Source organism: Lynx canadensis, chromosome A2 (genome assembly GCF_007474595.2).
Source record: "Lynx canadensis isolate LIC74 chromosome A2, mLynCan4.pri.v2, whole genome shotgun sequence".
NCBI classification, from domain to species: Eukaryota; Metazoa; Chordata; class Mammalia; order Carnivora; family Felidae; genus Lynx; species Lynx canadensis.
Window position 1 is genome coordinate 168,375,380 of NC_044304.2, and position 27,316 is coordinate 168,402,695.

The 27,316-nt window shown below is 45.2% G+C and overlaps 1 protein-coding gene across 1 annotated transcript in view; it reads right to left on the reverse strand.

The window, feature by feature from the left end:
* The window catches only part of PTPRN2 (protein tyrosine phosphatase receptor type N2), a 768,343-nt gene that overhangs the window by 679,414 nt on the left and 61,613 nt on the right, over nt 1-27,316 (reverse strand).

A 27,316-nucleotide genomic window follows, 5' to 3' on the forward strand; every position in this document is an offset into this window, starting at 1 on the left:
GAAAGCAGCTTCTGTTCTAGGAGCAGAGGAGCAGCATCTAACAGGGGACAGCGCTGCCATGAATTCACAAGAATAAGCAGTTTCACTGTGCCCTCACAACAATTCAATAGAGAGATATTACAGTGTCCGCGCTCCCTGGGAGAAGCCCACAGGCAGGCCCGGAGCACAAACCCAGGGAGATGCCCCTCAGTCAGCCACCTGGGCCTCAACTCAAAGCAAAGGGTCTGCTTTCCTGAAGCAACATATAATCTCATGACAAATATCACGTCCTGTCTTTGTCTGGTTGGAACACACATCGCTGCCCACTTCATCCACGAACTGACCGCGTGCTGCTGTCTGTTACTGCGCCCCTGTTCCCCACTCCCCCTGGCTCTGCCCCCTGGGGCCTCTCGTTCACAGGCCCTCCCCACTGAGTACCCGCAGCAGGCCCTGTGAGGTGGGAAAGGTACAACAGCCTGGAAGGAAAACTGCCAAGAACCATCCAAAAGACGGTTAGCCAGCACTGAGAGTTAGCGAGACCTGCATCCAATCTTGTTGCCCCAGAAGTAGTGACCCTGAGAAAGGCAACGGGCCCATCCAGTCTCGGTCTCATGAGCAGGACAATCGGGCTGCCTGATCTTTAAGACTCAAGTCCAGCCACCCAGGAGATGGTCTCTGCCGGAAGAACAGATGCAAACCACCCAGGGTCTCTCAAGGAGCCCGGGCAGTCTGGTCGCCCCTCCCACTGCCCCAGATGCTCAGAGGGCCACATGCTCCCTTCTCTGTGCCCAGGACCATCCCAGCGCATTGCCAGTGCCACAGAAGACCGTGGAGGAGCAGCCCCATGCTCAGGCCCACCACTCACTCACATTAACAACCCTGTTTGTCACACGGAACTTGCAGATGACAGACTGTGAGGAAAGGCAGCAGGAAGAAGCCTTTCCCCACTTCCTGTGCTGCTCTAATCACAGCTGACAATTAGACTCAATTGGAAGGAGAAACGCACCACAATTAACACTTGAATCTTGACCCTCAACAACCTGCTATCTGCGTGTGCCTCATTCCATCCTTTACAGGGAACTGGTTAAAAAATGCAGCAGAGAGACTTCTACCAGCAGTTATTTCAAGTTGTTTATCAGCAGAGCTGCAAGCATTAAGCATACTCCACCCCACCATGCAATATGCTAATTTATTTGTGTTGTTATCTGCTCTAAAATTAAGAAAGGCCATATTTCATTTTAAGTGTCAGCCACCTACTAACACTAATTACGACCATAAATCATAGAAAGAAAAAGACATCTGTGTGAGACACTTGGCCCCGCCCCGTGCTCTCCATCCGACACACTTCCTTCTCCAGCGGCACCCACCTCCCTCTCCCTTGGCAGGCTGGGCACGGCTCCAAAGTCGATTTGTTCACAGAGCAATCTCACAGTCGAGCTCGTGAATGGCCTCAAGACCAGGTGCGACTCCAAAGCCAGGCAGTGAAACCTGTGAAGCAGGCCCGTGAAGCAGTCCATCTCCGTGCCCAGAGCTTACAGCCGGAATTGCTCAGCTTTGATGGTGGTATCCCCCCTCTCCATGAAAACAAAGGCGGCATTTCCAAAATGCTCAAACTGCTCCCTTGGCTGACCACCCAGAGACCAGCTGTGAAGGTGGGAACACCCCTTATGCATCTATCCACAGATTTCCCTCCAGCTTCAGAACACACACGCACGCTGACAGATACACACAGGCAGACACATCACACACACTCACAATACACTCACAGATGTGCATACCAAATCTTTCTAGTCCTAGTTCTGCTTCCCCTTTATTTTCTCAGAATACTGCGCAAGATTGCGTCACCACCTTGATGCCTCTTTTTCTTTGCCTATTCAAACAGAAAAAGATCCAGCAATTCTGCAGAGCCAGGCCAGCTCTGCCTCCCATCATTCCTGAGACATTTAGAAAGGGTTTTGTATTTTGTGGTGGAAAGAGCCCACACGAGCAGGATTCCCACGCCCTGGCCGGTTAACTGCCGACCCACAGCTGCACGAATCCCCAGTGCAGCCCTTCCACTCGGAGGGTGTCCCCTCCAGACTGGGATGCTGCTGTAGAGGGGAGAGTGGCCTGAAAATCGAAGGCCCCAGCCCAGCAATCCGCATCACCAGTATTCCGCCCACCCACAGGCAAGCTGACTACCCCCCAGGGTCTGCTCCTTCCCAAGCTCCCTCCCTCCCACAGGTGTTTGCAGAGGCACTGAGATGGATGCCAGTGCACACTAGCGGAATAGGAGAGGTTCTGTGACCGAATGTAAGACAAAGAAAAAAGGAAAATGAATTCTCTCACCAAACAATAAAACAGGTTCTCTCTCAGATGGACCATATGAACAGGAGCAGTGACTGTATCTTGTACAAAGCCACTGGAACATGCTTAGAACCCAAGTATTCTCAGGAAATCTTAACACTGAGAGCTGATGGGGAGCCTGGGTGGCTCAGTTGGTTAAGCGTCCAACTTTGGCTCAGGTCATGATCTCACGGTTTGTGAGTTCGAGCCCCACATCAGGCTCTGTGCTGACAGCTCGGAGCCTGGAGCCTGCTTCAGATCCTGTGTCTCCTTCTCTCTCTACCCCTCCCTGCTCGCTCGCTCTCTCTCTCTCTCTCTCTCTCTCAAAAATAAATAAACATTAAAAAAAAATTTTTTTTTCAACTGAGAGCTGATAATGCTACTAAGCCAAGAAAGATTTAGTATGACAGCCAAATAAAATGATGACAAACTCCAGCTGGCATGCGAATTCTACTCAAATGCACGTTAATAACTAGTATAACAAGTATGTTATCTCTTCGCAAAGGCAATCTTTCACAAATAACGAAGTCTTCTCATACATAGTTCTCTTACTCGATCACTCCCCCTTCTCACTGAGCACTCCCAAAGCAAACAACAATACAATGTAATGACTCTCCCAGTTGCCTACTGCAATGCCTACTCCCATTTTGCAAAAAAAGGAAACCCGGACTCGAGAAGGTTAAGAATATGCCCACAGTCTGACTCAAAGCCTGGTCTGTCTCCCCCCCACACACGTGCTTTCTCCACTACTGCGAGCTGTTCCAAGTAAGAGGGGTGGGTTTGTGTCCACACAAGCGTTCACCAGGGCAGACACAGGCACATCACACCACTGGGACCTTACTTGGCGGAGCCCTCTGTCCGGATCCCAGCCCGCAACTCTCATTCCTTCTCCTACCTCCACCTGCAACCTTTGCTCTTCTGTGGGCCTGGAACACACCCAAGGAAAGAAAAAGGCAAATCTTTGCCAGTATCTGGCCAGTGACCGCACTCACGTGCACCCTTGGCGGGAAGGAGAGCCCCTGCTCCTGCTCACTGCTTCTCCTTTTACCGTATAGCTCCTCCTAAGGCAGTACCACTGGGCTCCTGCTTGCCCGTGGCTCTGCTCCTGGCCTCCACACCCTGTCTCAGCTCCCTGGAGCTTTGCAGAGCAGCTCCCACCCCGGCAGGAAGCGATGGGAGGCCTCACAGAGCAGGCAGATGGTGACACCTGGACTCAGGTGCCTTCAGCCACATACAGAAACGAAGGGTATGGGCAAAGCGTGTCTGTCCCGGGGCCCATCCTGCCAACAATCACCAGGAGCACCACCCCAGAGGTAGTCAACCTGAGGCGTGTCTCAGAGCAGACACTGAAGTAGATAAACAGTGGCAGACAGGTCCAGGCACAGGGCACACCCCCTGGCTGCACCTCAGGGGTTCCCAGAAGTGGACAGACATCATTTATTTTGTTGGTTTTTGATTTTGGTCTTGATTTGGTGTATACATTGTTTGTTCTCCACTAACCCAGCCCATTTTCTCTGGGAGCTGATGCTTGGCTCTCAGACATCTAAATAGCAATAATCTAAAAGCTGCGAGACGGTGTGCGTGTGTGTGGTGATTTGGACAGGAAGGCTCATGTTTAAGCCAAGGTGAGCCATTGGAACCAGGCAATGAACAGATCTGACTATCTCAGTGCAGCGGGAAAGCCTTCCCAGCTGCAGCACCGGAAGGATATTGGGTGACCCTTTGTGGCAGGTTCTGGGCTGCAGTCTCCACCACAGCAGATGCCAGGTGAGGGAGGACAGCTCTCGGTTCACCGTGGTCCCCAGTAAAACCTCAGACCTGGAGGTGGGCACAAACACCCTTCTTCAGCTCCATTTCACTCCCCACAGGTGGACTTTCACAGTTTCTATTCTTTCTGTTCCTGTCCGTCCTCTGCCAGGAGTCCCCAGTTCCCCAAGAGTCCCTGGAGCACAGCACTCAGTAAATTGGGTGATTTAATGCATGAAGAATCACTTCGGGGCGTGCAGGGCTGAGAAACCGAATAAGAACTCTCCACTGCCCCAGCTCCCAATGTGAGGAGTCCACACCTCAGCAACATTCTCTTGGTTCAAATACTCCTCGTACTGGAAAAGTGGCATGAAAACACAGTGAACGGCTACAGGTATTTGGTAATCAATATATTCACCCTCATTAAGTGAAGGCAGAGCGCCCCGAGAGCATGCAGCGAGGCACTGTGCCCTGTCCTGGACCAGGGCCTGGCGGGCCTGGCCCACTCGCTAGGCAGCAGGAGGTGTCCTCCCACGAGCAGACAGAGGTCCAGGGGAGTGGCAGCTGGGTGCACACATACGGTGGCAGTTCTCTCTCCTCCACCGTGACCTCCGGAATCTCCAGGTCAGAAGGGCAGCCCTTCCAAAAGCAACAGGAGCAGGTGCTGGGCTGGTCTCTGCTGAGGCAGGGGGAGCACAGGCTCTGGTGAGCTGCAGGTGGAGGCTGAGGGCAGCCTCACCCCTGCCCCTGACAGCTGCAGGGGAGAAAGGAAGTTCTGAATAAGGTGTCAAACCAATTTCACAGAAGCCTATAAAGCCCAGGTGATGTGAGCTGGCACCTGACAGTGTGAAACGGAGTATCAGCTGGTGCCAGGCAAAGTCTGAGATAAAGGTCACCTGGACACCGGGACCCAGGGTCTAAGCCGTCACCTGCTGTCTCTACCAAGCATGTGTCTTCTTTGAAACCCACCAGCCACTGACTGCACTCACTCACTCACTGTCGTCACTGAGCAGTTATTCATCAGAGGCCCCTATTTTACGGCCGGCAGCAGGTAAACCATCAGTAGAAACAGCCTTCTTTAGGTTTCCCACTCACACCCCGGTCGGCATAGCAACAGCCTGAGTCATGTAAATGCCAAGAAGCAGTCTCAGGAAAGACACTCAAGTCCTCACAGCTGCCTCTGGGAAGGTGTTTCATACTTCAGTACCACCTTTTTGCAAGAAACATACACAGACTTCATAACTTCAAAAATATAAGGCAGGGACTAAGTCAGTGGAGCATTCAACTGTTGATCTCTGGGTCACGAGTTCGAGCCTCATGTTAGGGGTAGAATTTAAATATACATTTATAATAGCAAAGTTAAATAATATAAACCTTACTTTCCTTTCCCGGCTAACTTGCACGAGAAGCCTCACCAGACACCCACACTGACCACTGTGCCCAATGTTCTGCAGAGCTCACTGCCCGCATCCCCCACAGAACCCCACGTGCTCTGTTTTTTGTTCCTGACTTTGTGTACCTGTCCTGCCTTGTCCAGGCCTTTAGAAAAGAGCAACTGTGCCTTGAGCCCCATGAGCCCCCAGTCACTGTGTCTAGTGGAGCCTTTCAATAATCTTAATCAATTTCATTTCAGTGCCAGAATTTATCAAAACAGTGATTCTCACCAAAGCCATTTTATCAGTCTCTCCCAGGTAGAAAACAGTAAGGACTGTGAAAACATGAGGTTCTGGGGAATTACATTAAATTATACTCTTTTAGTAACGGCATTAGCAAAGAAAAGTAAGGTGTAAGATTTGAAGAAATATTCTTTTTAAAAGTCATCCTCATTTTTAACATCCATCCAGAGTGAGGAAGTATTGGCCTGGCTCTACCCCATGGTGGACGCACAGCCTTGGCAAAGCCTCTCTGGCTCAGTTGTCTCAGCTGCGAATGGGGGGGGGGGGGAGTTCCCTGCACCCAGCAGGTGTGAAGATAAAGTGCCCATAGTCCCTGGCACAGGGTCCTGCTGTCACTGCTCCCAACATCACCATGCCATGGGCACAGACCCACATAACCACAAATTCCCTACTCCCACGGTAGTTTTCCTGAACATTTCTATCACATCAAAAGCAAAAATGCATTTAATCAGATGGAGTATCCAAGCATGGATAGAAAACCTTTTCCACATTAAGAACTGCTTCTTTTGGAATAGACCCTGAACAACAAGCAAGAGAATAAAAAGCCTCAGACCAGAGGCTGGGATGCTGTGCACTTCTAGGAGCTGTGCACTTCTGGGAGCAGGAAGCAGCCCTGAAACCAGCGCTCAGACACCCCTCATCTCAGCAACCTGCACTGAAGTCACAATATCTTGTCTCCTTCCCCCAAGATCCCAGATTAAAGCTGTGGTCCTGATTCCAAAGACAAAAGAGAAAGAGAGAGGAGGGGGAGAGGAAGGGAAGGTGGGGAGGAGGAGGGAGAGGGAATGAGAAGGGAACAGGAAGGCGGCACTGTGATGTCCCTCCCAAAGCATCTAGAGGTTTGGGGCTTTCAGGGTAGGAGGGCTTCTACCCATCATGTTCATCCCAGTGCTGTCTGGGTGCAGAAACCACAATCCAGGATGCTGGTGATCCCACTGAGAGGAAGAAGACAGTCTCCAGAGCCAAAGAGCACATGGGGGTCTGAGACCAAAGCCATTCACAACTGGTGTGTATTACCCAGGGCACTATGGCCTTACAGTCAACTGCCCAGGAGTAACTGAGAGCTGAAATCTGTTCTACTGTAGGCTTCACAGGCACTGCCTGCTGCAAACCTTCAGGGTAACTTCTCTCACCTCATTCTGTGTGACAGGGTGGCTGCAGGCTCAGTGCCCCTCCACATCCATGCTTCCTTCCCAGCGGGGGACACAGCGAGAAACCCACACAAACACAGGCAAGCTGGTGCCTGTCAGTGAGGCGGGCTCCGGGGACCAACACAAATCACCAGGTCATGACAACTGGTCCTCCCTAGTCCAGCTCCCCACAACTTTGCTTGGTTAACTGTCCCTGAAGGTGACATCTACATTCATCAGGGGCTGAAAAGGCCACGGTCTGCCACACATCTTTTGTTTCTGCAAACAAAGTTCTTGTCTGAGGCAGGGGCCACTATCTTGAGGCAGTTCCTGCTGGCCCACCTATCCACAAAATCAGCTTCTCTGAGAGGTTGGTTAAGCATCCAACTCTTGGTTTCAGCTCATGATCTCACGGTTCGTGAGTTTGAGCCCTGTATTGGGCTCTGCGTTGCCAGCGTAAAGCCTGCTTGGGATTCTCTCTCTCCCTCTCTCTCCTCCTCCCCTACTCACATGCTCTCTCAAAGTAAATAAGTAAACTTTAAAGACAAAAATCAGCGTCTCACACACAGAGAACTCCATACCTGTTCTGGAAGGAGGCTCATGAGCCAGGACCTGCCAACCATCAAGTCCTATGACATTTTTCAAAAATAAAGAAAAACTAAATTCTTATCTTGAGTAACTCCCTTGATTTCAAGTTCTTCATTGCATATATTTAAAAATAAGAATAAATTGTTCCAAATTCAAGATATCTACCAGAATTCTGTGTTTTATTTTTAAGGTGCAGGAGTTAATTGTTGGGAAATGTGTTGTGAACAACGTACATCTTGCTGTACTACTTTGATGGGCTTCAACTCTATGTGCTCTGAGTGCTTTTTTGACTGGTTCTTTGTTTTTTGTCCTCTACTTCCTGAGATGGAATAATAACTTCAAAACAAGCATTATTTTCTTGAATTGTTCTTGGGATTAAGAAAGCATTTCTAAGCTTGTTTCCATAGATACAAAGCTAAAGGAAAGCTTTGGGAAAATATCTAATGAGGAGCCTTGAATGTCAAATACTGAGAGTGCAAATAGCCACTTTGTCAGGAGACAGATATGGGGAAGCAAACTCAGAGAACCCCGTGGGGACAGTCAGGAACACGCCCCAGATCGAGCAGCATTGAAGGCCAGGATAAAGTGAACTACATGAAAACTAGGATTGCTGAGAGGTGGCATACATGGGTGACACAGCCAAACTTTCCATTATATGTGAGATGCGTGGCTTGAAGAGGAAACAAGATTGTTGGCAGTGCTGGATTGACTTATCTGGTTTCCAGGCCATTCTTGATGCACAGACCACTACGATAGTCGTATAATCTCAGGACCCTCCTTAGTAGACTTAAATCATTTTGTCATCATCACATGATAGATCATGGTATTTACCATATTTCAGGGTAGATATAAGTCAACTGGGGGTCCTGATAAAATATACATTCGATCCCCTAGACCTGCCATGGAGCCCAGAGTTCTGCATTTCCAATAAGAAGTAAGGGTACAGCTTGTAGAAATAATTTTAATTAAAAAACTTACATCAAGGCAGCCAGCAGGAGGTGGAAAAAGCAGTAGGAAAAGGATTAATGATGGCCAACAACAGCTGCGGGAAATGGCAACAACCCCTCACTTTCCGGCACGGTCCCTGAGGGTTGGCCCAGCCTTGATGGAGAGGAGATGCCCAAGAAGCACCCAGGTTGAGGCAGTGGCAGCGGCAGGGACTCAGTGAGGAGGAGGACACGGGGGAGCAGGGACATGGGTAGAAAGGGAAGACGGTGGCATCACTGCCCCAGCCGCCTAATGCCACTGCCCACGCTGGTGGACTGGTTCCTGCACCTCCCGGTGGCAGAATCAAGGCCAACCCCGGCTCCTGGCCCCACCTTGGACTCCGAGACAATACCCCCCGCTGCCCCCTCCCTGTCACAGGCACACACTCACTGAGCTCCTGGGCCAGGCCTGCCTGCCCTCTGGGCTACTTAAACAAATCAAAGCACACCTGGTGGAGGGTCCAAAACATCACTACCAGTAGGGAGATAAAGCAACCAAAGTCCCAACAACAGAGAGCAAGTAACACGCACCAAAAAACACCTCCTGAAGGCCCTGGGCAGTGTATGACCTTCTTTAATATGGTAGTGCTCACAGGTACAGGGCACATAGCAAGGTTTTAAAACATGTAAGGGACGGAACTAGCCAAAATGACGAAACAGAAGAATTCTCCTCAAAAGAAATCCCAGGAAGAAATGACAGCTAAAGAACTGATCAAAACAGATATAAACAATATAACAACAAGAATTTAGAGTAATAGTCATAAGATTAATAGCTCGGCTTGAAAAAAGCATAGAAGACAGCAGAGAATCTATTGCTGCAGAGATCAAGGAACTAAAAATTAGTCATGATGAATTTAAAAATGCTGTAAATGAGGTGAAAAATAAACTAGAGGTGGTGACAGCCAGAACTGAAGAGGCAGAGGGGAGATAGGTGAGATAGAAGATAAAATTATGGGAAAAGATGAAGCTGAGAAAAAGAGAGATAAAAAAAATCCTAGACCACGAGGAGATGGAGAACTAAGTGATTCAATGAAATGGAATAATATCCATATCATAGAAATTCCAGAAGAAGAAGAGAGAGAGAAAGGGGCAGAAGGTGCACTTGAATAAATCATATCTGAGAACTTCCCCAATCTGGGGAAGGAAACCAACACTGAAATCCAGGAAGCACAGAGAACTCCCTTCAAACATAACAGGAATCAATCTTCTGCATGACATATTATAGTGAAACTGGCAAAATATAAAGATAAAGAGAGAATTCTGAAAGCAGGTAGGGACAAACGGGCCTTAACCTACAAGGGTAAACACATAAGGGTAGTAGCAGGCCTATCTCCTGAAACTTGGCAGGCCAGAAGGGAGTGGCAGGAAATATTCAATGTTATGAATAGGAAAAATATGCAGCCAAGAATCCTTTATCTAGCAAGCCTGTCATTCAGAATAGAAAGAGAGATAAAGGTTTTCCCAGACAAACAAAAACTGAAGGAGTTCATCACCACTAAACCAGCCCCACCAGCAATCCTAAGGGGCCTCTGTGAGTGTTGCAAAGACCACAAAGGACGAGAGACATAGCTACAACCATGAAACCTAAAATAACACAATGACTCTGAACCCATATATTTCAATAATAACACTGAATGTAAATGGACTAAATGCTCCAACCAAACGACATAGGGTATCAGAATGGAATAAACAAGACCTATCTATTTTCTGTCTAGAAGACCCATTTTAGACCTGAGGACACTTTCAGATTGAAAGTGAGGGGATGGAGAACCATCTATCATGCTACTGGAAGTCAAAAGAAAGCTATAGTAGCCATACTTGTACCAGACAAACTAGATTTTAAACTAAAGGCTGTAACAAGAGATAAAGAAGGGCATTATATCATAATTATGGGGTCTATTCATCAAGAAGAGCTAACAATTATAAATGTTTATGCACCAAATTTGAGAGCACCCAAAGGTATAAAACAATCATAAACATAAGCAATATTATTGGTAAGAATGTGGTAATTGCAGGGGACTTTAATACTCCGCTTACAACAATGGACAGATCATCTAGGGAGAAAATCAGTAAAGAAACAATGTCCCTGAATGAAACACTGGACCAGATGGACGTGACATATATTCAGAGCTTTTTATCCTAAAGCAGCAGAATACACATTCTTCTTGAGTGCACATGCAACATTCTCCAAGATAGATCACATACTGGGTCACAAAACAGCCCTCAATAAATATAAAAGAAGTGAGATCATACCATGCACATTTTCAGATCACAATGCTGTGAAACTTAAAATCAACCACAGGAAAAAGTTTGGAAAACCTCCAAATGCATGGACATTAAAGAACATCCTACTAAAGAATGAATGGATCAACCAGACAATTAGAGAAGAAATTTAAAAATATATGAAAACAAATGAAAATGAAAACATGACAGTCCAAACCCTTTGGGATGCAGCAAAGGCAGTCCTAAAAGGAAAATACATTGCAATCCAGGCCTATCTCAAGAAACAAGAAGTATCCCAACTACAAATCTAACAGCACACTTAAAGGAACTAGAAGCAGAACAGCAAAGAAACACCAAGGCCAGCAGAAGAAGAGAAATAATAGGGATCAAAGCAGAAATAAACAGTATAGAATTCAAAACAAACAAACAAACAAAACAAAACAGTAGAGCAGATCAATGAAACTAAGACCTGGTTTTTTGAAAAAATAAAATTGATAAACCCCTAACCAGACTTCTCAAAAAGAAAAGAGACAGGACCCAAATAGATAAAATCACAAATGAAAATGGACTTATCGCAACTAATCCCTCAGAAATACAAACAATTATCAGAGAATACTATGAAAAATTATATGCCAACAAACTAGACAACCTGGAAGAAAATGGACAAATTCCTAAACACCCACACACTACCAAAACTCAAACGGGAAGAAACAGAAAATTTCAACAGACCCACAACTAGTGAAGAAATTGTATCAGTTACAAAAATCTCCCAACAAATAAAGAGTCCTGGGCCAGATGACTTCCCAGGGGAATTCGACTAGACATTTAAAGCAGAGTTAACACCTATCCTTCTCAAGCTGTTCCAAAAAGTAGAAAAGGAAGGAAAGCTTCTGGACTCATTCTATGAAGCCAGCATTACCCTGATCCACAAACCAGACAGAGACCCCACAAAAAAGGAGAATTACAGGGCCAATTACAGGCCCTGATGAACATGGATGCAAAAATTCTCAACAAGATACTAGCATATTGAATTCAACAGCATATAAAAAAGAATTATTCACCATGATCAAGTGGGATTCATTCCTGGGCTGCAGGGCTGGTTCAATATTCACAAATCAATCAATGTGATATACCACATTAATAAAAGAAAGGATAAGAACCATATGATCCTGTCAATAGATGCAGAAAAAGCATTTGACAAAATACAGCATCCTTTCTTAATAAAAACCCTCAAGAAAGTTGAGATAGAAGGAACATATCTAAACATCATAAAAGCCATATATGAAAAGACCACAGCTAATATCATCCTCAATGGGGAAAAACTAAGAGCTTTCCCCCTGAGATCAGGAACACGACAGGCATGTCCACTCTCACCACTGTGGTGTAACATAGTGTTGGAAGTCCTAGCATCAGCAATCAGACAACAAAATGAAATAAAAGGCATCAAAATTGACAAAGAAGAAGTCAAACTTTGACTTTTCAGATGACATGGTACTCTACAGGGAAAACCCAAAAGACTCCACCAACAGGCTTCTAGAACTGATACATGAATTCAGCAAAGTCTCAGGGTACAAAATCAATGTACAGAAATCAGTTGCATTTCTATACACCAATGATGAAGCAACAGAAAGAGAAATCAAGAAACCGATCCCATTTACAATTGCACCAAGAACCATAAAATGCCTAGGAATAAACCTAACCAAAGATGTAAAAGATCTGTATGCTGAAAACTATAGAAAACTTATGAAGTAAATGGAAAAAAGATACAAAGAAATGGAAAAACATTCCATGCTCATGGATTGGAAAAATAAATATTGTTAAAATGTCAACACTACCCAAAGCAATCTACACAATCAAATTGCACTGGCATTCTTCTCAAAGCTAGAACAAACAATCCTAAAATTTGTATGGAACCACAGAAGACCCCAAATAACCAAAGTAATATTGACAAAGAAAACCAAAGCAGGAGGCATCACAATCCCAGACTTTAGCCTCTACTACAAAGCTGTAATCATCAAGACAGTATGGTTTTGGCACAAAACAAGACACATAGGCCAATGGAATAGAATAGAGAACCCAGACTTGGACCCACAAATGTATCACCAACTAATCTTTGACAAGGCAGGAAAGAGTATCCAATGGAAAAAAGACAGTCTCTTCAGCAAATGGTGCTAAGAGAACTGGACAGCAACATGCAGAAGAATGAAATTAGACCATTTTCTTACACCATACACAAAAATAAACTCAAAATGGATCAAAGACCTAAATGTGACACAGGAAGCCATCAAAACCCTGGAGGAGAAAGTAAGCAACAACCTCTTTGACCTCATCCGCAGCACTTTCTTGCTCAACACATCTCCAAAGGCAAGGGAAATAAAAGCAAAAATGAACTATTGGGACTTCATCAAGATAAAAAGCTTCTGCACTGCAAAGGAAACAATCAACAAAACTAAAAGGCAACTGACAGAATGGAAGAAGATATTTGCAGATGATGTATCAGATAAAGGGTTAGCATCCAAAATCTATAAAGAACTTACCAAAATCAACACACAAAAAGCAAATAATTCAGTGAATAAATGGGAGAAGACATGAATAGACACTTTTCCAAAGAAGACAACCATATGACCAACCAACACATGAAAAAATGCTCAACATCACTCATCATCAAGGAAATACAAATCAAAACCACATTGAGATACCACCTCACTCCGGTCAGAGTGGCTAAAATGAACAACTCAAGAAACAACAGATGTTGGCAAGGATGTGGAGAAAAAGGATCTCTTTAGCACTGTTGGTGGGAATGCAAACTGGTGCAGCCGCTCTGGAAAACAGTGTGGAGGTTCCTCAAAAAATTAAAAATAGAACTACACTATGACCCAGCAGTAGCACTACTGGAAATTTATCCAAAGGATACAGGAGTGCTGATTCATAAGGGCACATGTACCCCTACGGTTATAGCAGCACTTTCAACAATAGCCAAATTATGGAAAGAGCCCAAATGCCCATCAACTGATGAATGGATAAAGAAGATGTGATTTATATATACAATGGAATACTACTTGGCAATGAGAAAGAATTAAATCATGCCATTTGTAGCAACGTGGATGGAACTGGAAGGTATTATGCTGAGTGAAATAAGTCAGTCAGAGAAGGACAGCTATCATATGTTTTCACTCATACGTAGATCTTAATAAACTTAACAGAAGACCATGGAGGAAGGGAAGGGGGAAAAATAGCTACAGAGAGGGAGGGAGGCAAACCACAAAAGACTCTTAAATACAGAGAACAAACTGAGGGTTAATGAGGGGGGTGGGGGAGAGCGGAAAGTGGGTGATGGGCATTGAGGAGGGCACTTGGGATGAGCACTGGGAGTTGTATGTAAGCCAATTTGACAATAAATTATATTCATAAAAAAATAAAATAAAAAACTGAGTATCTTGTAGGCAGCATATAGATGAGTCTCACTTTTATACCCATTCTGTCACCCTATGTCTTTTGATTGGAATATTTAGTCCATTTACATTCAAAATAATTACTGATAAGTATATACTTTTTGACATTTTGTTACTTGTCTTATGCTTGTTTTTGGAGTTCTTCTCTGTCCATTTTTGCTCTTGCTGTCTTCCTTCACAGTTTGCTCTCTTAAGTAATATACTTGGATTCCTTTCTCTTTACTTTTTACATTATCTGTTTATCAGTTTTTGATTTGCAGTTACCATTAGGTTTATATATAACATTTATGCATATACCAGCCTATGTTAAGTTGATGGTTGCTTAAGTATGAGCTCATTCTTTGCTCCTCCACACACCACATTTTAGGTATATAGTCATACTTTACATCCTTTTATTTTGTGAGTCCCTTGACTAATTTTTATAAATAAACTTAATTTTACTGCTTTCATGCTTCCTACTTTTCTTACTCCACTTAAGGACTTCCCTTTCCACTCAGAGTCCCCTTTAACATTTCCTGTAGGGCTGATTTAGTGGTTATGAACTCCTTTCACTTTTGTTTGTCTGAAAAAGTCTTTATATCTCCTTCTATTCTGAATGACAGCCTTGCTAGATGAGAGTATTCTTGGTTGTAGGGTTTTTCCTTTCAGCACTTTAAATATACCATGCCACTACCTTCTGGCCTCCAAAATTTCTGCTGCAAAAATCAGCTGCTAGCCTTACGGGGTTTCCCTTGTATGTAACTGTTTTCTCCTGCTGCTTTTAAACTTCTCTTTTTATTACTATTTGCCATCTTAATTGGTATGGGCCCTTGTGTGGACCTCCTTGGGTTGATTTGGCGGGGGGGGGGGGGGGGGGAGGGGCTCTCTGTGCTTCCTGGACCTGGATGTCTATTTCCTTTCCCAGATTAGGGAAATTTTCAGCTATTATTTCTTCAAATACACTTTCTGCCCCTTTTCTCTCACTTCTCCTTCTAGGACCCCCATAATGCAAATGTGATTTTGCTTAATGGTGTTGCTGAGTTCCCTTAATCTATTTTTTTAAGATTTTATTTTTAAGTAATCTCTACACCCAACATGGGGCTTGAACTCACAACCCTGAGATCAAGAATTGAATACTCTACTAACTGAGCCAGCAAAGCCACCCCTATTTTCATCTTTTATTACTCATTTTTCTGTTTGGCTTGATTGCTTTCCATTACTTTGTCCTCCAGGTCACTGATCGATGCTTCTGCTTCCTCTATCCTGCTATTTATCCTATCTAGTGTATTTTTAATTTTACTTATTGTGCTCTTCATCTCTGATTGGTTCTTTTTTTATATTTTGTCTTTGTGGAGGGTCTCACTGATGTCCTCCACTCTTTTCTCAAGTCCAGTGAGTACCTTTATGACCATTACTTTAAATTCTCTATCAGGCATATTATTTATCTCTGTTTCATTTAGCTCTTTTGTGATTTTGTCCTGTTCTTTCATTTGGGACATATTCCTCTGTCTCCTCATTTTGTCTAATTCCCTGTGTCTGCTTCTGTAGGTTAGGAAAGTCAGCTATGTCTTCTTCTCTGGAAAGTAGTGGCCTAAAGAAAAAGACCAGTGGTGCCCTGTATTGCAATGTCCCCTATTCACCAGAACCTAGCACTTCAGAAGTGTCTCCTATGTGTGTTTTGTGTGTCCTACTCTTGTGGTTGAGACATGTTTGCCTATAGTCCAGTCACCTAAAATGGTTCTTTTGCCTGTTGTGGACAGGGTTTGGTCCCTGGACCAGTCTGGGTTCCCCATCACCTTGAGTTGCATCAGATCAGGCATTTGCCAGAGATGTAGTAGCAACTAACTGAAGGATGCTTTCCCTTTGTTGTTCTCTGAGAAGTTTACCTGGTGAGCAGGGCCTGCAGTCAGACTAGCTATGTGCCCCCAGCCCACTGCTGGGGCTGCAGTTGAATTGGTGTGTCTTCAAGGGCAGGGACTCAGTTTCCCCTAGCTCTCCTGGCTCTCCCAGAGCTGAGCTGGCTGATTTTTAAATTCCAGGTGTTAAGCCCCATTGGTTGTTCAGCCTCCCTGGTTTTCAAAGCCAAATGTTATGGAGATTTGTTCTTCCCATGTGGGTCCCCCGTGACTGGGATGCCTGGCATGCCTGGTGTCAAATCAGTTCCTCTCCCTTCCCACACCCATGGTGTCCCTCCCTCCCACAGTCAGTCCCACAGGTCCCTTTGGCTCCCAACCTCATCTCCATCCTTCCTACCCTCCTCAGTGTGGTCTCTTCTCAACATTTAGCTGTGGACAGTCTGTTCTGCCAGTGTTCACGTCATTTTCTGGGTTGTTTACACTGATGTGGGTATCATCTAGTTGTATCCAGGGTACAAGGTGAACCTAGGGTCCTCCAACTCTGTCATCTCCGGAAGTCCCACATAAGAATTTTATCAGAGGATGAGCTTGATTGGTTTTAGGAAAAGTCTGAAGTGAATCTGAACGTAATTTTTTTGTCCTGTTTAACTTGTTACATTTCAACATCAGTGTGTTTGTACATCCCACTATACGCTGTAGATAAAATGACAGAACCAAGAAAAAGGATTTAAAACTATATCGGAGTAAAACTCACCTCAGGAATTATCAACCTCCAACTGGCAATAATGTCCTATAGGACACATGCCCTGGTATGTTAATAAGTACCTTTCAGAAAAGGTTGGGAGTCAGACACATTTGAAAAATGTCAGCTGAAATTTAACAGGATTCTCCTCTGCAAGACTTCTCAGAACCTTCAAAGCTGCAAAAGGTCATGCTTTCTTCTTAAGAAGGGTACCACAGCTAATGTTTGCCAAACTACTTGAAATGCAATCCTTCATCACATGTTACCTCAGTGGAATAGAGGAAACTAAACCAGAGAATTACAGTAAAGATGTAGAAGTCATCCTGCCTAAGAAGCTCTCAGTCTTGAGGACCAGAGGACTTGTTAAAACATGGATTGCCGGTCCCATTCTCAGTTTCTGGCTTAGTAGATGTGGGGTAGGCCCTGAGAGTCTTCAATTCTAACAAGTTCCTGGTAATGCCGATGCTCCAGGACCCCATTCCTAACACAGCTGGTCAGGTAGAAAGTTTCTCAAACGTGTCCAGTAGGAACCAGTGTGGTGAGAAGCGCTGGTCCAATTGCATTTGGAACATTCTGTGTCCCGATGTCCCTCTCTAAGAAGTTAAAATGTAGGGGAGCCTGGCTGGCTTAGCTGGAAGAGCAGGCAAACTCCTGATCCTGGGGATGGGAGCCCCCACGTTAGGCATAGAGATTACTTAAAATACTTTTTTTTAAATAAATGAAATTCATATGTGTATTAGGTGTTAAAGATACTGGGAGTTCTTCCTGTAATGAGAATTTTATCATTTGTTTAGTCTAGTATTTTCTATTTTCGTTATTTTGACATCTTTTAACCATGACATCTTTGTGCATGCACACATAAACAAGTAACAACCCACTTTCTGAGACCACACAGGGAATATGATCACTATTTCCTCATGAAAATAATTCTTTCCTCTATAATCTCATCCAGGTTAATTTATTTTATTCTCAAATCCTTTTCTGTCCTCTGTTGAGGCCAAGCAAACAATGCACTGCTTAGCGCCTCCTAATATCTCAGAACCGTTTGGTCTTCTAAGTACCAGCAGACAGCAGCCACAGCTCAGAAGGCCCAACACTTGGCTCCCTTCACCCAGGACATGATTAACGGACTAATTGTAAATGTGAGAACAGCCTGCCTTCTGCTGGGTATCCCTGTGGTTAACCCCATACAATCCAAGGGCAAGGTTTTGTTCTTTCAAATCGTCCCACATTCTAGGTCTGGGAGGCAGGAATCCTGGGAGAAAACAAATTTGCTTAAAACTGTTGGGATTTCGCTTCAACCCTCCAGCACAAGCACACTAGCTACTCTTGTTTTGTGGGTAAGAGGCAGAGCTGTAAGCTGTGAGAAAGTTCCATGCCTGAAGGAGCTACACCTGTTTCCAATGAGGCATCATCCCTGGGTGAGCCACTCAGCTGTGGGATATACACCAGCCCAGATAGAAATATCACTCGTGACTAAGGAGGAAATCCATGTTGGGATAGTTCTGAATATTTTAAGGTTTTATTCTATTAAGTGTAAGCTTATCTCCTAGAAACCTCCATTACAAACCCTTACAATACTTAGCATGATGCAGAGCAAAGCTTCTCCCTCTTGAAATGAGATAACAAACCACCCAGCAAAGTGATAGGTGCACAGTATCTCAGTGAATGCATGTTCCCTTCCCACCCCCCCTTCCACAGGACAGCCTTTCCAATGTGTAAGTTTGTTCTTCTTCAACTTAAATATGCCCAATTATTTCACATGATATGATTTCATACCATTTTGCCAATCTAACTTCTCCGCTCTCAACACTGCCTGTCTCATGTGGATCTACCCTAGGATGGGTGCACTGATCAGAATTAAACAGAGGTTCAGGAGTGGTACAGCCACCTGGGTGAACAGACATTCTTTTCCCTTGTTCTGACTCTTTCCTCCTACCATGAGAGCTGGAGTCCATCAAGCTGCCTGGAGGTCAGAGAGAGGACTCAACTCTCGTAGATTCCAGCATAAAAAAAATTGGCTTACTCAGGGGCAGGCAAAACACAGCCCTACGTTTTTGTAAATAAAATTTACAAATTATTATAAATAATAATTATACAAATAATTATAAAATTATTGAAGCACAGCCCACCCACCTGCTTACATCTTGTTATGGCTGCTTTTGTCCTGCAACAGCTAAGTTGAAGAGTTGTGACAGAGACTAGGGGTCTAAAGAACCCTATTTACAGAAAAAACTTAGCTAGCCCTGGCTTATTAAAAGGAGTAGAGGCTGTTTATAGAATCAAAAGGGGGTTAGAAACTTGGCTTGGAGAAAAGGGCAGGAATCAAAGGATCCCATGGGAACATGGCCCACCTCCACTACAGCACCAGGACACAACCGCCTTTACTGGCTCTGAAGCTGCCAGGCCCACCACTTTCCTCAGAGTCCTTCCTTCTCGCTGCACTGGCTTAGAGCTTGCGTGGAACATGTGAGTGGCCTTGCCTACAACAAGGTTCTCACAGGAGCAGCCATGCACCCCCAAACCTGGACTCCACCACCCAGAGCACTAAGCCTCTCCAGGACCCCATCACACCATGGCGTTCTGACTTCATGTTAGAACACAAGCTGTTTCCTTTTCAGATCCACAGCGGAACCACCTCCCTCTAGCCTGGATCATCCTGTACCGTTTCCACCACCAACCTCCCAACCCCAAGAGCAGGACTCTGTCCTTGTTCCCTCAGACATCACATTCCTACTTGACTCCCAATCCTAGCCTAAGTCTTTCTGGATTCCCAGCTGTGCATCCCATGCAAATTAATAAACAGATCCTTCCCATCTGTATCTGAGTCATGGCTACCTCCCTCCAGGGTACTGGAGAGTGATGAAGCTGGCTGAGAGCCGAGGAAAGAGGGAGGAAAGGAAGGCTGGAGAGGCGGGGTCGGTTGCAGGCCAGAGCTTGTGCCCCTTCTCACCAGGTTAGCCTTTTCCAAAATGGAAGCATCCCTTCTTTGCACTCCTCTGAAGAGCAATGAGCTGAGCTCTGTGGTGATGAGAAAACAGAAATGATAGCACCGAACACCAAAAGTTCAACGTGAAGTGTTGTAAAGAGCTCCTGCTTAGGAATAGAAGGTTCTAGAAATCAGCATGTGGCTGTGAACAAACTACACATTCTCTCTCACCTGCTTACTTAAACTATTATTGGAGATTTTTCGTATCATAAAAGCCTAGAAAATTAAGAAAATGCAGAAAATCACAACAAGAAAGTAATACTAGTGACCTCCTCACCCAGAAATAACACCCCTATTTCCAGTCATTTTTCTTTGTATATCTATAAGGATTGGGGGCAACTGGGTAGCTCAGTTTCGGCACGTGTAATGGTCTTGCAGTTTGTGGGATCAAACCCCACATTGAGCTCTGCGCTGACAGCATGGAGCCTGCTTAGGTTCTCTCTCTCTACCTCTCTCTGCCCCTCCCCTGCTGGCACACACTATTTCTCTCTCAAAACAGATAAATAAACTTTAAAAAAATCTTTAAAAGTACTGGTATCATCCTGTACATGCAATTTTATAACCCGCACCTTTTACTTCTTTTTTTAATCAAATTTTTGTTGATTTACACAACTGAAAGGTCACAACTGAAAATATATGTCCAATCACCTTGCATGTGTATGTTTCATTAAATATTTTTATCACTGAAAGCGAAATTTATTGGTTGATTTTTATTTATTTTTTTAATATGAAATTTATTGCCAAATTGGTTTCCATACAATACCCAGTGCTCATCCCAACAGGCCACACCTTTTACTTCTAATACAGTGTAAACAATTCCCTGTCCTTGATATTTCTCACCATGATGAATTTTAATCACCACATAATAATTAATTCTATACTTGCACATAATCTATTTAACCAATTCTCTCATGAAGTAACTTTACATGGTTTCCAATTTTCCTCATTAAAAATAACACCATAACCAGCAATCCGGATTGTTAGTCCTTGGGGATAGCTCGAATTTCTTTCCCCTCGGGATCAATTCCTACAAAAAGAACCTCAGGGGCACCCGGGTGGCTCAGTCGGTGGAGCATGTGACTCTTGATCTTGGGGTTGTAGGTTCAAGGCCCACACTAGGTGTAGAGATTACTTAAAAATAAAATCTAAAAAAAAAGAACCCCAGATTTTTTAAAGGTGTTATGTGTAAGATTTTAGAAAGATGTTTACAAATTGCCTCTCATCAACATAATAGAAGTGTGCCTTGACCCCTCAGCTTCTCAGTTTGTTAAAAGATTAAATCTCACCCCTTCTTACCTAGGAGAGTTGCTGGGAGAACCCAAGGACATAACAGAGGTTGAAGCATCTTATAAACTAAAGCATGCAGGAAGAGTGTTACTGTCCTGTCACTCAGGGACCTATCCTCCTTCCCCACCTCCTGCATTACTGGGGCATGAATCTGAAATATCAGTAGTCAAAAAAATATATAAATAAAATAAAATAAGCTCACAAGGCACTTCTGGCAGAATGAAGCCCCTAGGACACGTTTTAGGATCTCTAATGTAATTTAACACACATCATGAACCACCAAGATGCATTAAAAGCATGGTGGTTATGTGCTATGCACAATTATCTCTTCTGACCAGTTCCCAAGCTGTTCTTTCTCCAGTGTAACATCTAAGTATATACAGTAGAACACCCTGGGGATGTCCAAGTCACCCAGTTTGCTACAAGGGCAGTCCAAAGTCTCATGAAGTTAAAAAAATAATCATCAGGGTGCCTGGGTGGCTCAATCAGTTAAACATCTGACTCTGGATTTCAGCTCAGGGCATGACCTCGCGGTTCATGAGTTCAAGCCCTACACTGGGCTCTACAATGACAGTGCCAAGCCTGCTTGGGATTCTGTCTCTCTCCCTTTCTGCCCCTCCTCCACTCTTGCATGCTCTCTCTCCCTCAAAATAAATAAGCAACCTTTAAAAGAAAATCATCATCAAAAGAAAAATCCTAAGCTGAAAAACAAAAGCACACTTAATTCGAAAGCATGTACTCCTGAATCTGCCTCTGGCTTAGATGATTTCATTTCTGAGCTGCACAGCGAGGTGAGGAAAAGGAAGAGCCAGAGAGTGGAATGCAAAGGGGAGGAGAAGCTAGAAGTAGGGTGCCCTGCCGCTGGTGACCCTGAAGTCCTCCCTAACCTCCAAGCCTCAATGATTTCACCCGTATAGGTGGACAAAATATGGCCAGATGCTGGGTCCTTAGGGATGTCAAGGGCGGTGCTAACACCGGCACACCAGTGGCATCCAATAAACAGCAGCTACAACTATGACACGTGGCCTACGCTGCCTCAGGGGCAACAGAGAAATGAAGGACAGGCACATCCCCCCGCTTGAAGACAAGAGAGTGAGCGGGGTATGTAGATGTCTAGGAGGGTTAGAGAAGGGTGAGAGGATCAGGCGACTGACCCAACTCCAACCCCCTTCACAGCACTCGGCGTGTCTAAAAGCAGTACTGTATTTATCTTGTGTTGCTCACCTTCTCTCACCTGAATGGAAGTTCCATGACAGCCTGACATACAAGAGAGGCTCACCAAGTATGTGACAATAAACAGGAGCTGCCACTAGGATGTCACTAGGATGCACGGTCAGTGAAGAGCCTGATGCAGGGCTCTATCTCGTGAACTGTGAGATCACGGCCTGGGCTAAAATCAAGAGTCGGATGCTCAACCGACTGAGCGCCCAGGTGCCCCAACGACCTGATTCTTTACCCACCTTCCAGGCACAGCCTCCGAAATCCCTCTCACAGCCTACAGGCCCTACCCCTGGATTCCAGCTTCACTGTGTCACTTGCTTTGGCATCACAGTGAGATGGGGCAGCGGTATTTACCGGTTCTGAGCCTCAAAAGGCCTAGTGTATTTGCACATTCCCCCTCTCTCCTCTGCCGTCACTGTGGTAAGGACATGCCTGCACCAGCCGGTGGGTTCCAGGAGGAAGAGGAGAGATATGTGGGCAGATACTCTCTGGCAGACCCGGCCTAAAGCAGCTGAAACCCCAAAGAAATAATAAAGGATTAGTGCTTTAAGTTTTGGGGTGCTTTGGTCTGTACTACTCACCAACTGATACAAGGGATTCCCACTCTGATAGGCAGGCATAGCAGAAAACTCTAGTACATCTAGCTGAGGGACACTGGAAAGTGACTTGGAGGAAGTAGGCATGAAAAGGCAGAGAAAAGAGGGTAGACTAGCTCTGGAGGGGGACAGGCATTCCATGGAGACCCCCACATGACAGAGGCCACCCTACAGCGCAAGGATTTAGGCACAGACAGGGCTCAGAACTATCCAGGGGACATCCCACAGTGAGCAGAAGCAGGAAGCCAAGCCACACCAATATTCACAAGCTATGGAGGAAGGGGTAAGGGCTGTGTACCTACTCACCATCAGAGAAGACCCACCTGGTAGCTGGTATGTAGGGCTGGCCAGAAGGAAGGGAACAGAGAACAAGTGGACCGTCTGGGCCAGGAGGAAGAGGTTGGGGTCAAGGTGATGGTGTATGGCTCTGACTTGGTAACAGAAGGATGCATGAGGTGGAGGGAAAGAGGAGAGCCAGGAGGAAGAGGAGGAGGCAAGGGCCTGGCTCAGTTCAGTGGGGGGTGAAGGACCAGGACATTCAGGAGATGACACCAAGCATACTAGGGAAGTGTGAGCTCCAGAAGAGATGGGACAGATATGAATTCTGGAGGTAAAAACCGGTGCTGGGGTGGGGGTGGATGAAGTCTGTAAAGGCAAGAAGGTGAAGGGAAGGAGGGAGCGAGGGGGACAGGAGAGCGAGTAACTGTCAGAGAGAGAAGGTGACAAGCAGTTCCCACAGCAGGGGGCTGCAAGCAGATGACCACGAGAAGGCCTTTCCTTCCTGTGACCATGTCCAGGGCTGGTTAAATAGCACCTTTGGTAAAAGCCTGCAACAATGTGCCTTTTATGATCTTTGTCAAAGCTGTTGGATCCTGGGGTGCAGGCCCAAGGATTCTTCCTCCAGACAAGGAAATAGGACAGTTATCAACATGCATGTCCTGAATCTCCCCATGTAAACCTGCACACCCCACTGGAGGGTACAAGCACATTGTTGGTAGTCAATTCTATGATTCACTTCAGGCTAATGTAGAACTTAAAGTCCAACCCCAATTTTCCTCTCTATCAACCAGAATTAAATATCCAGGCAGAACCAGAGTTCAGTACAATTGCAGAAAGCAGGACCACACAGTGCATAAGTGTGGAAATCAACCCTCCAAATTTATTTTCCTTATTTCTAACCTGCACAGCCTCACTTACATCTGCATTATGGGTTCTGCTGACAACACACCATAGGAAAAGGTGAAATGCCAGCACATAGCCAGCAGGCAGGGCTGACTAACGGACAGCATGCAGTGAAGAAATTGGGATGAGCTCCTTCCTTTGTCTGGGGTTGGCATGGTGACGTGAGGCCCTGGGCGGCCACACGCAGCGGAGATCTGAAGGTGACACACTAGCAGATTTGTCTACAGGTTTGCATAAGAGAAACATGGGTGACGTGCAACTCTGCTCCATGCCTAGCGGAGTGCTGTGAGCAATGATGTGCACCTTAAATTGTAATCCCATGCAGTAAGCATTTATCCAAGGTCTTTTACAGACAAACACAAGTGAAATACAGTATTCCATTCCCCAGAAGTCCCTAAGGAGAGAATATTATCATCATGCAAATTAGTAACAACCTCCTAGTAATGTTTCAGGGCCCCTATTTCCCAAAGTTTCGAGAACATTCTAGCAAACTTGCTTTGTTTTGTGAGTGCTAAGGGACATAACCCCAGGTCTAGTTCTCTGGGAGAATACCTGATATATTTTCAATTTTATGACTCTGCATTTTTAGCTTTTCCTTCTTGGGTGTCCTGCAGCCCCAGTGACAAAGAATAACCTAGATGTCTGGGGTGCTCTGAGGAGATTTTATTTCACATACTCAACCCACAACAGGTGTTCAACAGAGTATGTAAATGAGCAAGGTAATAAATTCTCACATTCTTGCCCCACAAAAGCCTCATTTACCCCCAAACACCTCCCCCTCCCTCTTTCTGATTCTCACCCATTGAGGATAAAGCTGTTTTATCTTTTACAAGATTTCATTAAAAACAATTCTTCCCTTCTTTGCCATCCATTTTAACTTGTGCTTGTCACCTGGGCTCTCTTTTCTGTGTTAAAATAGTAAAATGGCTCAGAGACACCAGAAATTCCACCATCTGATGAAAAACACCAGGATACTAGAACATAGGAAAAACTACCGTGGTCTTTAAAACACAAAAAGGAGGAGGAACAGGAGGAGAAAGATAATTACGAACAGGTCAGATGTGAGAACGAAAGAAAATCAGAAAGACTTCGATGGCATGGGACAGGATTCTTTTCAGAGACAATTACTTAGTAAGAAAAGTGACAAGCAACGTTACCGTCAGGTCAGCGGAGACTAGGAGAACCAAGACATGTTTGCTGCATCACGAGTCCTCCCACAGCGAGCCCTCCTCTCCCATGTATGAGACCACGTGTGGTTCACAAAGCCTCTCACCTGAGTAACACAACTGCAACTGAAAGGCAATTTTGAACTTCTTTTTCTCAAGTCAAAAGATCGAAACAGTTGGCCAGCACTTGGGGATGGCAGAAAATGCCAGGTTAATTTTTCTTCTGATATCCAGGACTCGACACCCATTCCTCTTAGGTGTGAATCGCTGCAGACCTTCGTCCACACCTGCCGTGGCACACTCTCCCTCCTTCCCCCGCACCCAAACAAAGAAGCAGCTGAGAGAAGTGACATCGGGACTGGCAACCACATCTCATGAGGGCCACTCTCCGTATTAGACCCCATCCTCATCCTATCCCAGGGCCTACGTGGAACAGTATGGCCTGGTGATCCCATTTAAATGACTAGACAGAGGTCACCTACTGAGATATGAACACACAGAGAACACCAATTTATGAGGACGGTGGAAGCTGAGAGAGAACCCACCAATCACGAAAGTGCTTTGTCCCTCCAGTTCTTCTAAACTGTGCACATCTTGCAGCCACATGAAAGGACACCATCCAAACAGGCCAGGTGTCATTTTCTCTTGGACACAGCTCAGTAGACACTCTATGGGCCTCACGTAAGAAAAGAAAACCTTGCACAGGCAGGTCTAATGCACAGCACTGTGCTGCAGATAACATGCAAATGGCACCCATGGGCTTCCGGCTCAACATGAGGTCTCTGCAGGCCCCAGAGGGTCAGTCAGCACAAACACAGTGGGCAGGTTGGGCCCCTGGGCAGAGCAGGGCTGTTATCACAGTGTGTGAGATAAGTCATTCTTAAATGAAGAGTGCTAGGTGAAAGAATCAGTCTGAAAACTCTGGAAAAGGCAAAAACAGAGATCAGTGGTTGCTAGGGGTCCAAGCAGAGGGGAGGGAGGCTTGAGTAGGTAAAGCACAAAATTTGTAGGGCAGGGAAACTTCTCAATATGTTGTGGACACTTGACTCTTAAGCGTCTACTGAAACCCAATGAACTTCACAGCACAAAGATGAATCTCAGTGAATGCAAATTTAACAAAACATCAACAGGGAGGCAGGGGACCCCAGGAAGGAATGAAGAGTGTGACAGAAGAGTACAGCTGTGCTGGTAATGCTGGGAAGGATGCTGACCCCAATCACTCAGGAAATGAGGGAAGCCTGTGCTCTAGTGGATAAAGCTGCTCCCCAAGGAGTGCAGACCAATGGTTCCGACCCTGCTGGCTACTCACAGACCCTGAAATCCAACGATTAAGTAAACAGGAGTGGGTGGTGGGAACCAGTGTCCTCACTGTTGGTATAGAAGCAGAATCAAGGGAAGAAGACTGAGATGGTCCCTGCAGTGTCGAGCTGGAATTGAAGACAGTAGAGGCTCAAGTTAAGCTTGATATAGATATGTAATTACAGACAGAAATGTTTGTAGACATGTGCACATTCACACATGTATCTCCTTGCTTGTCAGCTAAGTATTCTGGAAGCAATGACACCCCAGCAACAGTGAGCACCCCTCGCACTCAGTTTCTACACATTTTCAAATAAAAGGAATAAGGGCTACTTGTAGAAACAGCAAATTCTAGGATAGGACAGGAAATACACCAGATGAGCCTGAAGTACCTTGTAGTGTCAAAAAGTGAGGGGCGCCTGGGTGGCTCAGTCGGTTAAGCACCTGACTTCGGCTCAAATCATGATTTCATGGTTCGTGGGTTCGATCCCCACATTGGGCTCTGTGCTAACAGCTCAGAGCCTGGAGCCTGCTTCGGATTCTGTGTCTCCATCTCTCTCTGCCCCTCCCCTGCTTACGTTTGTGTTCTCTCTCTCTCTCAAAAATAAACATTTAAAAAAAGAATTTTTTAAGTGAGGCAGTGCTAAAAAAAAAAAAAAATTCCACAATGATGGTAGGATTCAGAGACTCACAAAGCAACTGAAAGAGCTCCCAAGAACCAAAGCTGGAAAATGTGAGCAAAAAAAATAAAGTAGTATCGGATTGTAACCCAAAGTGTAAAAGAAATGATTGAATAAATTAACGGGGGAAGAATTAAATCTGTGCAGAATTCCCCAATACTTTATGTAGATTCTTCACCCTTGAGGAGAGGGAACATAATTCCTAGTCCTTAAG